We start from the raw sequence: 13,887 nt of genomic DNA, 5'->3' as shown, positions 1-13,887 counted from the left end.
TTTTTTTTTTTTTGTCTTGACCTGCCTGTTATGTATGAGGTGTGGAGCCTTAGGTGTTCACCAGGGCGAAGCAACCCAAGTCACTCTGTTGTGATGCTGTATGTTGGGAAGTGGTCTGAGAGGGAACAAGGGCTCTTGCTTTTCTCTCTGCTGATTAAGTCACTTCCCCCGTTTCCCGCAAGCAAAGTGGCCCTTCTGGTGCTGAATCTTGGGTGGGTGGCTTTGTGTACTTTCTAGGACCCTTTGGGCCTCTCCAACAAACTTTCCTATGAGGGTAGGAGTTCTCCCATCGCCACTTCAACCCTCAGTGATGTTTTCAGTCAGAGGTTAGAGGCTTTATTTCCCCATTCTGGGGCCCTGGGTCACACAGTCCTTCCGGCTTCTCAGTTGTTTATCCCAGTTTATCTGCAGGCAAATGTGGGACCACCTGCTTCACCAGCTGTTGTCTTGCCCTCCAGATGCAGCCTTGTGCTCCACAGTCCGCTGTGTCTCTGGGTCCTCCAGCCACCACCTTGCCCACCTTGGTCCTTCCGCCACCACCTTTCCACAAGTCCTCTATACTGGACTGCCCCTCTCTGCCCTTCCTATTGAATTGGACGAATGTTTTTCTTTAATTCCTTGGTTGTCAGACTTCCATACAGTTTGATTTTTGGTCAGTTCTGGGTTTTTTTGTTTGTTTGTTTTGTTTTTAAATTGTTGTCCTTGTTTGGGTTGTGTGAAAAGGCACTGTGCGTCTACCTACATCTCTGTCTTAGCTGGAAGTCCTATTTTTTATTTATTTTTTAGAGAGAGGGAGAAAAATATCTACCATTTGCCTTTTGTAGGTACCCTGAACAGGTACCAAACCTGTAACTCAGGCATGTGCCCTGACTGAGAATCAAACCAGCAACCTTCTGCTTTGCAGGACAACACCCAGCCAACTAAGCCACATAGTTAGGGAGTATATATACCATGTTTAGTGAAGGGTTTAAGTCTCTTGCACATTTTTAAGCTAGGTTGTTTTCTTCTTGTTGTGTTTTGAAAGTTCTTTATATATTCTGGATATAAATTCTTTCTTAAATATGTGATTTAAAAAATCTTTGCTCCACATCTACAATTTGTCTTTCTATTCTTTTAATAGTATTTTTTTCAAAATTTTGAGGAAGTATAATTTTTAAAAAATTGGTTGTTTTGACACCATGGAAGAGAACTCTTTACCTAACTTCAAATCACAATGATTTTTTCCCCTTCTGAGACTTACAAAGTTTTGTGTTTTACATTTAGATCTACAATCCATTTTGAGTTAATTTTTACATAAGTTTGAGGTTTAGGCTAAGTTTTTGGTGGAGATTTTTATTTATTTATTTATTTATTTATTTATTTATTTTTACATATGGGTGACCAATTTTTCCAATACAACTTGCTTAAAAGACCGTTTTTCTTCATTAATTTGCTTTTGCACCTTTGTTGAAAATCAAATGACCATATCTGTAAGTCTTTTTTGTTCCATTATCCTTTCTGTATGTTGTTTTTTTCAGTGTTATTTCTATTCATAATATCTTTGCTATACTATTAGAATCTGTCCTGTGTCTGCATTATCTCAATAGCCAGTCTGGGACTAGGGTGGTATCTACTCATAGCTCAATTCTCAAACTTTGTGATATGATCTTTATGGTCAGATTTTTGTAGCTTGGAAAAGAAGTATTCTCCTGGGGATTTTTCTCTTTCTGCCATGTCCCTGGTATTTTCTAGTTTCCTGTGGTTCCCTGTTTGTGGTCCTCCATGTGGAAAGCTGGGATATTAGTTATTCCACTCAGTGCCCATGTCCAGGAAAAGAGGTGTGAGGACAGAGAGAGAAAAATGCTTTGGAAGTTTTTTCTCCATCTAGTGATCATTAGAAAGGAAGTCTTCCTGCCCTGGCTGGTGTAGCTCAGTAGACTGAGAGCAGGCCTGCGAACCAGAGGATCGACTGATTCTCAGTCAGGGCACATGCCTGGGTTGCAGGCTAGTTCCCAGTAGGGAACCCACAAGAGGCAATCATACATTGATATTTCTCTTCCTCTCTCCTTCTCTTCCCCTCTAAAGATAAATAAATAAAATCTTAAAAAAAACAAACAGAAATCTTCCCACCTCGGAGTTTTAGATACCTGCAAACTCATACTGGTGCAGCAAAGGCTGTGATTGCCTAGGGGCTAGGGCTTAAGAAAATGGAGGGAAAAAAGAAATGCAAGGGATCTCCTGGAAAGCTCTGATGATTAGGAGTCTCCTTTTCAGTTACTTCAACCAGGAGAGCTCTTTCTGTCCATGACTGGGGACCCTCTTCTAGGTTTCAGATTATCTGGAGTCCAGGTATGGAAGATATGGGAAAGGACAAAAACAGGAAATTCACTTCCAGTTCATTGGTAGTACAAATTCTGTTTTTTTTTTCCCAATTCATCTGCCCCACATTTACTCTTCAGAGTCCTCAAATAACTGTTCCATGCGGATTCATAGCTGCATTCAGAGAAAGAGGATAAATGTGCTTTCTCCATCTTATGGAGGATCAGAATTTTTAAACACAAGGCAGTGTTATACTGTTTTAATATATACTGAATTTTTAGGAATGTAATTAATTACACATTAATTAATTAACCAGGACATAGTATATTTTATTTTATTTAGAACTATATAAAATGTATTCATCATCTTCAGAAGTCACCAAAGGCAACATTTCCCATGGCATTAGGTTGTGCTTTTGGCCAGCACAGCACACCCATTTGAGCCTGCATTTGTAGTTTTGTATTCTCCAATGATTCTATAGACATACACACTCTTTTTCCTGCTTACTTCTTTGTGCTTTACCTGAGGCATTAAAATATTGCAATACTCCCTGACTGATGTGGCTCAGTTGGTTGGGTGTCACCCTGCAAAGCAAAACATTCACCAGCTTGATTCCTGGTAAGGACATATGCCTGGGTTGTAGGTTTTATCCTGGTTGGGCCTGTACCCTGGTTGGGGTCCATACATGAGGCAGCCAATAGATGTTTCTCCCTCACAACGATGTTTCTCTTCCTCTTTTTCTCCCTCCCTTTCCCTCTCTCTGAAAATAAATGAATAAAATATCTTTAAAAATAAAATAAAATATTGCAATATGTATTATTTTATTATAAATTACTTAACTTTTATTTTTCTTTATAGTACTGACAGGAAATCATAGTGATTTTTTTTTTAGTGATGTGCTTTGCTAGGTTAAGGAGATCTTTAAATCTTTTGACAATCCTCTTGTCTGAAAGTGAGTGCTTTTGGGGATGGCCAGGCATCTCTCTCTTTATGTAATTTCAGGAACTGCACTTGTTGTTTCAAGCATGTTGGTTAGAGGGTGGTTGGACTTCTTACATGGCAGCTCAGGGCTCCGTGAATGATGTAAGAGCTCCAGAACTCTTATTTGTATAAGATCTTCAGAATTCTCATAGTTGCAAAAATTTCTATAACCTAGCATTGGAAGTTCCCAAAAGCCACATCCTATTGATCAAGCAAGTCACTAAGCACAAGCCTGGATTCAGGGGAAGCCAAGGCAGGAACAGCCCAGAAAAAACTGGTATCAGGAATGGCTCCCCAGACTCCAATCAATCAATAAACTGCTCAGCATTAAATTAGTCTTGATAATTTATAAAACAAGTAGAGAGGAAAGTCCTTTTCATTGGGTGAATTTGCATGTAGTTTTCATGGTGTATTTCCTGTCCTTGAGCAGAGGTACCAAGGATGTTCTTTGAATGTCTATATGCACAAAACAGTATCTATCTACTCAAAATCACAATGCTAAATATGTGGGTGATATAGTTTATACATCTCTGCCCTTTAAGGCTACAGTGTTGTTGTAAAAAACATGTATACAGATATTAATAAATTAGTATGCAAACATTGCCAATAACAGGATCGTTGAAGATCTTCAGGAATTCAGAAGACAGAAGTATCTATTTTCATCTCTAACTATCTATCTGGTATTCCAATCCTGACTTCCCAAAGGAATCACCTAGAGAATTTTTTAAACATAATTATCTCCTCAGATTATGATTTAATTGAGGGTTAGAGCCCAGGCATCAGTATTTACAAAGAGCTCACCACATGATTCTAATGGAAAGCCTCAGCCGTGGCCAATACCTGGCCTCTCCCAACTTTCCTCATGATCAGATTCCATGCTGGGTTCCTTTGTGAACAGTACTGCTTTCTCTGGGAGATGGGGATTCAGCTGAGTGGGACCAGGAATTTGTATTTCCAACAAGGGCCTACGGGATTCTTGTCATCAAGGAAATTTAATTAACACGGCTGTGTTCAAATCCTTTCCCAGTATTTAATGCAAATTTCACTCTGAATCTAAACTCTCTTTCAATCTCAAATAAAGAGGCCACCCCTGCCTCACAACTCTTGATAAAATCCTAACTCCAATGACTGCAACATACTGAAACCTAACCTAATGCTTTACCTCAATTGTTACGCTATCACCTACTTCAAATCTTAACTCCCCTATCCATTTACTAACATATCTGAGGAAAAGCTCCATTTTTAACTCTATCTTCACGTCTTTTTCTCCACATATCAGCTTGTTTAACCCTAAAAGAGCTTCATTTGGTACTTAGTTCTAGAGACAGGCTGACCTCTGCCTGAATCCCAGTTCTTCTTTCTACAAGTTGATTAATCTCTCACCTTTCTTCATCTGTAAAATGAGGACGATACCTGTTTTATAGGATTGTTTGGAAGAATTAAGTAAGTGCTGTTTGGGAGGCACTTAGGGTTAATAGATGGATTAACATTCTTCCCACCTCTACAAGGACTCCATTCAAGGCCTCAACCCCAGAAACCTCAGTTTAAACTCTTGCTTTACAAAATCTGAACATATGTTGTTTCACAGTGTTGTGAAGGTCAAAGAAAATCTTACCTTACTCAGAAAGAATCAGAAAAATTATGAGGTAAGAATGGTTTGCTAGGAGGTCTGATCTTTTCCCTTTCTACCTCTCAGTGAAAGTTCAGAAAGTAAGTTTTAAAAATTTATATCTATTTAATTTGGAAATTTTTACTATATTCACTAAAAGCATATTAGCAACAGATGTTTTTATATTCTTTCTCCTTTGACCTAATTTATAAATCTATCATCGTTTGCTGTTTATTTTTTGAAAATTTTGTTTTTCCTTTTAAACAGTCATTATATTTTCCCTAGGATTTATGTTTCATCATAAACCCACATTACTCTAGAGGAAGGAAAACCATATATAGGAATAATTTCAGCTTTGATATTTTCAGTATCTTAGAAAATAGAGAATGACAAATTACTTTTTCCACTCCCTTTTATGTATTCCTCATCATGTATGTGCTCTCTCCTAGAAGTAGGACATAGCCTACTTTTATGTCAGTTATTAAGAAGGATCAAAAGGAAAGAAATATTTTTAACCTTTAAAAATAGTTTTTTTGAGGCCCTGGCTGGTATAGCTCAGTGGATTGAGCTCGGGCCTGCGAACCAGACAATCGCAGTTCGATTCCCAGTCAGGGCACATGCCTGGGTTGCAGGCCGGTTCCCTGCAGGCCACTTCCCAGCAGGGGATGCACAAAGGGCAACCATACATTGATGTTTCTCTCCCTTTCTCCTTCCCTTCCCCTCTAAAGATAAATAAATAAATTTTTTTTAAAATAGTTTTTTGATAGAATTGAAATTAATGGAAATAGAGTTCCCAATGAAAATGGGGAAAGAAGATAATTTATGAAAGAAATATATTCACTTGAAACACATATACAGTAAGATTAAGGGTAAATAATATTAAGGTAAAGAAAGTGCTTCTCTATCTATCTATACTTAAACTTGGAAAATATGTGAGTATATGTAAATTCTTCAGGTTTAATTTTTTAATTTCTCAGAAATTCATTAATATGCAATTAAAATGAAATAAAAATATTTAGCTCAAAAAATACAAGCTCTTTTAGCCAAACTTTTCAATTCCCTTCAATAACTCCTAAGTTCATCTAATTATCTCTTCTCTGTAACTGGGTGATGCTAAAACAAAGCAAACAAAGTCTTGGTTTAGTTTTAAAAGGAGAAATGTTTCAAATCCTAATTAGGATGTAAGAGTATAATTTATACAAATTTGTGGAAGTGACCACGGGCAGACTTACCAATATGTGTGCACCATTGTTATTCATTCTTAAATCTTATGCTTTAAGTTTCAAATAACATAAAATGAATTAAAGCCCTTCTTGATCCATATGGCAGGTTGATAGGGTAGTAAAATGGGTCTCTTTTAGTAACAGAGAAACTGAACGAATATTGAGTACATTTTAAAATTCTGTAAGAGGGCTTATAATAGCAGACCAAAAACAAAAAAAAAAAAAAGGAGAAAAACGCATTGCTGTTTGAGATGGCACCTTGAACTGTGAGCCTGAAATGGCAAATAGAATAAAGACAAGGAGCCTGGCAGTAAAACCTTACATGTGTCCATGGTAGAGTTGCTGTCCTTGGAAATAGCTGGAGTAAGCAGTCTAACCAAAACTAGGGGAAGGGATATGAGCCACAACATTTTTGTTATAACCTTCCTAATATCTCATAAAACACAAACACCTACCCAAATGGGATTTGTATTGGTTGCCACGGGCCAGGCACTACATTGAGGAAAAACTTTCTTGGGGTTGATTAAAGAATTTCAAATGGCAGCATTAGGACCAAGGAAAAGTTCAAAGCAGGTTAATTTCAGTCCAACCCAGAAAAAAACAATCCTAAAAACAGGAGTGCTTCACTCCAGCTGCCTTACCTTGGAAAGTCACCCCCATTCGCCTCTCTCTTACTGATTTCTGAGTTTGAATAGCCTCAGCTCTCACTCCTCTCTAACCCAAACAACCTACAGCCCAGCTAGGTATTAGTCACTACTCCCTGCAAGCAGGTGGGCTGCCGCTGGTCTTGGCATCCCTTCCATTGTTCTAAGTAACTAGTGTTAAATAGTGCCAGGTCTGGTGAAAACGTTGCAATCTGGGCCTTGCATCTTCCATGCCCCTGATTAGCCTGCCCTACTAGCCTTTCCACTTGGCTCCTTGACACATATTTTGAGCCAGCTTTCCCCAAAGGAGGAGGAGGTGGAAGTCCTGCCCAGCTCACACACGCATATTTACTTCCAACCCCTTTACCCCAGGCTTGACTCTGTGTCAGGTTTGTCTGCCTAAGGTAACATTCATGTACTTCAGCCAGACAGATGCAGGAGGGCTGGCATTTCCATGTCACTCCTGACAGTTTTATCTTTTGCATTACTGGCAACTAGCCAAGGCCTGATGTCATCTGGAGCTGTTGTTCTCACTGTCATCTTCACCCCAATTTGACACATGTTTTGTACATACTCCCTCAGACTTAGTACCTCCATGGCTGCTGCAGTGTTTTCTCCTTGCTCAGTTCCCCATTTTGGACACTACTGGATTTAAGGAATGAATGTCCTATTTCCTCCTTCATGTCAAAAGGGGAAGGTGATCTTAATTCTTTCTGCCTTCCTACCATAGCTGGTACTGTTAGTTTCCCTTACCCCAACCCTTTTAGATTCATTTCCAAAATCAAAGCCTGCTTACATGTGACCCCTGAAAATCTCCACTTGAAGTCTTCTTCTGGACTTGGAAACATACTGTGCCCAGGCATGGGAAAACCAAAAATGCCAGCCAGTTAATTCCCCTGAAAGCACCCCGAACCAATGGTGAATTCATGGATAAACACCTCAGCCCACCAGCCCATTGACTGGATTAATTCTGAGCTGAGGTTTTGAGACTTTCCTACTACAATTGAACTCTCTTTGTCCATGGTGGTAACTTGCTTGATAATAAACCCTCCGTTGCCTTCCATCCCTTCCCTGCCTCATGTCCATTATGACCAGTGTTTCCTAGGACTGTCTCTCAAATAAATTATTTGCACTTGAATCTTTATCTCAGGATCTGCTAATATGCAAGGCCTGGCACAATGTCAAAGCACACAGTAGGCACTTAGATAAATAAATAATTAATCCTTGGCAGGTCATCTGTCAAGTTTTTAGAAGGTATTTCTGCATTAGGAGACAGGCTACATTATATGACTGTGAAGGATTCTTCCAGGAGCAATAAGCTCCTGTGTAGAAATAAATGTCTTTCCAACTAGGAGACCTGAACAAGGAGCTGTAAAAAGAAAACATGAAAAAAAAAAAGAGACTTTTCTCCTCTCTGTGTCAATGTGCTTTCAGATTTGAAGGAGGGTGGGGGGAGATGAGAATCACAGGTTAGGTATGATATCATTCACTTTCTTAAGCTAGCACACTGCCTTTTATGGACACTGTAGTCCAGGATGTTGTTCAGGGAGTGATTTTCCATCATTGTCTACATAGTTCACAGCTTCTAGTCGAAGCAAGCAAAGCCAAAAATAATATTATATATTCAAACCCAAAAGTATTATAATATGAATATATAAGGTCAATGTTATATACAAAATAAAATTTTAATTACTCTATGATGAGATTTCTCATAACATCCTTTCATGGTTGGTTGGCACTGCATTAGTTTTTCAGTGCTACAACTGAGGAAATGAGTCACAAAACTGTTAAAATAATGTGCTAAAGACTCTACAGCTGCTGTTTTAGGAGAACTGGAAGAAAGTGTTCCTGCTCACCCTCCTCATATGCTCAAGCTAACAAGGGGTTTTCATCCAGTTTCAGACTCTCAAATCTTTCTGATATATTTTTATAAGATAATAAAATTTTGTGGTTATTAGTTACATATAAGCCATTTGTGAGGGGAAATTTATGAAATATATTTTTGAAGGTAAAATGAGAATGTGAAAATCAGATTATTTTCTAAAACTAGTAAGACTTTAATTATGGTTGAGCAAAATCAGGTTACTTTTCTATAACAACTAAATGTTCAATATATTCGAGTGCATGCAAAACAAGGTCCCAGCCTTCCTGGAGCTGCCCTGCTGGGGAGTTTCTGAATCCCACATCCTTTCTATCAAAACAAGAGCTTAGGGGTAAAATGAAGGGATGAGGACTGCCCAGGAGGGTTCTGCACCTGGAGTCTAGACATGCTCATGGGGTAAAGACCAATACTTGGAGAGAGAACCCACATGTAGGCAATGTATCACCTGGTGAGAGGACCATGCCTGGCAATAGACTAGGCAGTGCTCAGCACTTCTGAAGTTCAGAAAGAAAGTAGTATGTTGGTGTTTGCAGACCACTGAGGCATAACAGCAGGGAGAAGGTAATATGTGATGAACCAAACAGACAAGTGGTAGTATATAAAAATAGCAGTCATTTGTCAGGCTACAAAAATAACTTCAGAAGTCAAGAAACACTAGAACTGAATACTAAGTGTGGGGGAGGTAATGAGTCACAAGGTGTAAGAAAACCTATGACAGGGCATACTCTATCAGGACTTATCTACTGATCTACACTTTTGAATTCCATGTGGCTAAGGCCACATTTGACTCCAAAACTTGGGGGGTGGTTGTTGTTCACTAAGGTTATATGTGGGGTAGGGGAAAAGATGTTATTCATTAGAACATGGAAGGCAGGTACAGAGGCAGGGGATCTGGCAGGCCATACTGTAAGTAATCCCCCAGAAGGAAAACTTTGACTTCTAAAAAGTAAAGGGAGAGAGGTACCCTCTTTTTGGGGCCCATGATGAAAAGGTCACCAAGTTCCCCAAAAGAGGATGGGAACCAAAATCAATTTAGTATTTAAAAATAGGGACTTAGATGCCCTGGCTGGCATAGCTCAGTGGATTGAGTGCGGGCCTGAGAACCACACAATCGCAGTTCGATTCCCAGTCAGGGCACATGCCTGGGTTGCAGGCCAGTTCCCGGCAGGGGACTCATGAGAGGCAACCACACATTGATGTTTCTCTCCTTCTCTCATTCCCTTCCTCTCTAAAGATAAATAAATAAAATATTTAAAAAAAATAGGGACTTAGAAAAAGGAGGGACTAAATGAAAAAAATTGAATCTTAAAGAGATGGTTTCTGGGATGTATCTTTGACTTTCATTTATTTTATGTTTTTATCAACATCTTGGATAAATATGTAAAATGCATTGTTATCAAATTAAAGAAAGGTAAAATTCTGGGAAGCTAAACTCTGGATTATAAAATCGGGTTAAAAAAATCCTGACAAAATTTTGAGAAACAGTTGTCTTAAGTGTCCCCATGTTCTACTTCTCTCTCAATTCCAGTTAACTCCAGGGAACCTAGAAAGTGAGTGGAAGGACTTGGGCTCTGCCACCATTCTCTTAGATGGCTCAGGACTTTCCCCCCACTAGATCAAAGAGGTGCTGTGCAACCAGTGACCAAATTCTGGAGAAAAATCAGAGAAGATTTCTTTGAGAGCATTTGGCCTGTTGAGGAGATCTATGGATCTGTAACAGTAAAATTCTTCAGAGAAATGGAACCAATAAGATGTGTATATTAAGATATATATTGAGAGAGAAGGACAGACAGATAGAATGATTTTTAAAGGATTGTCTCATGCAAATATGGAGGGGAGGCTGGCAATTTCAAAATCTACAGGGCAGGCCAGCAAACTAGAGAGCCCAGAAGAGTTAATGTTGTTGCTTAAGTGTGGAGGCCGTCTGGAAGCAGAAGTCCTTTCTTGGAGAATCTGAGTTGTTTCTCTTAAGACCTTCAACTGATTAGATAAGACCCACTCACATTAAGGAGGTTAATCTGCTTTACTCAAAGTCTATGGATTTAAATGTTAATATTACAAAAAAAAACCCCTCAAAGCAATAAACACATTGGTGTTTAACCAAATATCTGAAAACTGTGGCTTAGGCAAGTAGACACAAAATTAATCATCACAGACCCCTGAGAGAAAGGGTAATTCTGGATCCTTATGGTATCTTCAGAAGAACCCACTGGTTTTTCTGTATTCTAAGAAGCTGGAGAAGGAGGGAAGGAGACAAATGTGTCTTTACTGAGACACATTTGTCTTATATGAGAACATATAAACCCATGTAGCTGACAGCATGAGAGGTCAAGGAGCCTTTCTCCCAATGTCACAATAGAGAACTGATGGGATGTTAACTGCCACTCAACTGGCCCACAGGGGCAGGCACTGTCTTGCTTCTGTCATTCAAGGAATGACTTCTGTTTAAGGAATGTGATAGACATAATAATAACCTTCTCCCAAAGATGCCCACATCCTAATCCTTGAAACTTGGGAATATGTTATTTTACATAGCAAAAGGACTACTAAGATATGATTAAGTGATAAATCTTGAGATGGGAGATCATCTTGGATTTTTCAGACAGAACCAATGAAATTACAAAAGTCTTTATCAGAGGGAGGCAAGAAAGTCAGAGGCAGAAAAACAGAGGTTGGTGTGAGTGTTTTAAAGATTGATGATTCTCTAAGTTGAGAAATACAGCCTCTACAAGTTGGAGATAAGATGGAAATGAATTTTTCCCTAGAATCACCAGAGAGAAACAACCATCAGAGTACTTATAGGTTCAAGGGAAGTACAATTATTGGAGGAGACAGGCAAAAATTTGAAGTAAAGTACAAAAAGAACACATAAGATTCAATCACAGCACACATACTCACAGAATTTCTGGAACTAAAAACATTTTGAGAAAAAACAGAGAGGAGGGTCAAAGATGGCTGCAGAGTATGTGGAAGTTACATTCACCTCCTCCCAGGTCCAAACTGGAATTACCACTAAATTTAGAACAATCAACCTGAATAACCAACTGAAGATTAGCTGAACAAAATCTTATAAAGAAGGATTTACAAAAGAACCTACATCCAGACTAGTGAGAAAGGTGGAGACCCAAAAAACACTAATCCTACACCCAGGTATGGCAATGAGAGTCCAGAAGGATATCTCAGCTGCAAAGTCTCCTCTGAGGACTTCGGGGTCTCAATACCATTATGGGCTCCCTAGTCCAGAGTGCCAGAGCTAGGGTGAAAATCAGCTAGGATTCTGTCATCCAGAGAGATAGGAGTCTGCTAAAAACCCAGGCTCCCTCTTAAAAAGCCAACACACAAAATCTCATTCATGGCCATTTACCATAGGCTCCAGCAGTGGGGAGAGAAGTGAAGGAGACTGGAGTTGTGCAGGGAAAAACTGGGTTGTGTGGTTTGGGGGAAAGAGCTAAAAGGGTGGCTTTCAGAGTTCCTGGGCTGAGTCCCTGTCATGCAACACCCACAGATGCTACCTTTTCTGAGTTGAACAGTCCACTCTATACTGCACCAGCCTGGAGGACTGTATTATCCCACACTCTCAATTACTTCTTGCCCTACCCTGCCAACTCATACCTTGAGCAGGAGTCAGTTGCTTAGTCCAGTGGTGTAGACTTTCTTGGAGGGTTCTTGAAGTCAAACTCAGGGTGTCAGAGACTGAGTTGTGTGGCTCTGGGACTGTGAGAATTTCTCCTCCCCACTGTGCACCAAAGCTGACCAATGCAAACCTGGTCAGTGTTACACTTCTATGGGGACATCCACTAGCTTTACCAAGGGAGGTACACTAGCCCCACCCTTATGACTCCTGGTGCCCCCATCCTGTACAAGATTGAGCTCTACAATATTATCAGCTGACTGTGGCAGACTACCCACTCAGCTGACTGGGCCAATGATGCAGCTCTTTTGGGAGTCTCTTGAGGAGGTCTGGGCAAACTCAGAAAGAGATTGAGTTGTGTGGTTCTAGGAAAGGAGCCACTTTTCCCTCATAAGATCAAGAGCTGCCACCATTCCTGTGCCAATCCCTCCTTTCATACAGCCAAATCTTGGTCTGGTATGGGTCTGATGATTCTGTAGGCCTCACCCTGATGACCCCCTGAGACTCCTCCCACCACAAATGTCTGCAAGTACCTGGCAGGTTGTGGCTGCCCTCATTTTAACCTGAGACTTTTGTTGAGTGGCTTCAGACCCAGCACTGACACCAAATTTGAATATGTATGAATATGGTGAACGCCACTCACACCTACCTGGTAACTCACTGAGAACCTAGTTCATGCAACTCACAACTCACAAACCACCAAAGGCTCTCTCAGTGACTGAGCTTAACAGGCAGCTGGCAGGTATCTTGGGGTACCTTAGGCCTTTTGGTGACCTGCACCGGGGCTCGATGATGATAGAAGTCAGCTTTGGTGCCCAGATTCACCCCTCCAATGTGCTTGCAGGCCCAGGAGAGGCAGCCACAAACTGTGGGTCACTGTTTCATCCACAGGTAGCCTGTCATAGGCAGTGACTGACAATGACCTGTACCAAAGTCCATGCAAAAAGGTCCCCAAACCAACACAGCTGGTGGCAGAATTCAGACCACACCAGAGCACAAACCAATTAGCTTCAAAGTGGCACACTCCAAGGGAGCACTCTGAAGTCACCATACCCTGCTGGGGCAAAGTTTTTGTGAAGTTAATCCCCAAAGAGCAGCACATGCACTGTGGTTGAGGTCGATCCTCACAGTCAGCTAGCTTGAGAATCAACCCCACCCATGAATGGGCCAGCAGCAATCAATACTCAACTACAACAAAAGAGATCACAAAACACACACATGAAACAATTCTGGAACACTTACCTCAGGTGATTAGGGAGACTATGCCATATAGCCCCACAAGACACTTACTCCATAAGGCCACCATAACAAAACTGGGAGGGATAGCAGACCTACCTAATACATAGAAACAAATACAGGAATTCAGCTAAATGGGGAGAAAAAGAAACGCATACCAAATGAAAAAACAAAAGAAATAACCTCCCAAAAAGAACTAAAATGAAATAAAGGCAAGCAAACTACCAGATACAGAGTTCAAAACAATGATTATGAAGGTGCTCAAGAAATTTAAGGGGAAGAATGGATAAACTTAGTGAGAACATAAACAGAGAAATAGTTAACATAAACCATGACAATGAAACTACTAAAAAAAAGTCAGAATAAAGAATAAAATATCTGAA

The sequence above is a fragment of the Artibeus jamaicensis genome, unplaced genomic scaffold, assembly GCF_021234435.1.
Source record: "Artibeus jamaicensis isolate MK-2021 breed Jamaican fruit bat unplaced genomic scaffold, CSHL_Jam_final contig_410, whole genome shotgun sequence".
Lineage (NCBI taxonomy): Eukaryota > Metazoa > Chordata > Mammalia > Chiroptera > Phyllostomidae > Artibeus > Artibeus jamaicensis.
This window is presented reverse-complemented; position numbering follows the sequence as displayed.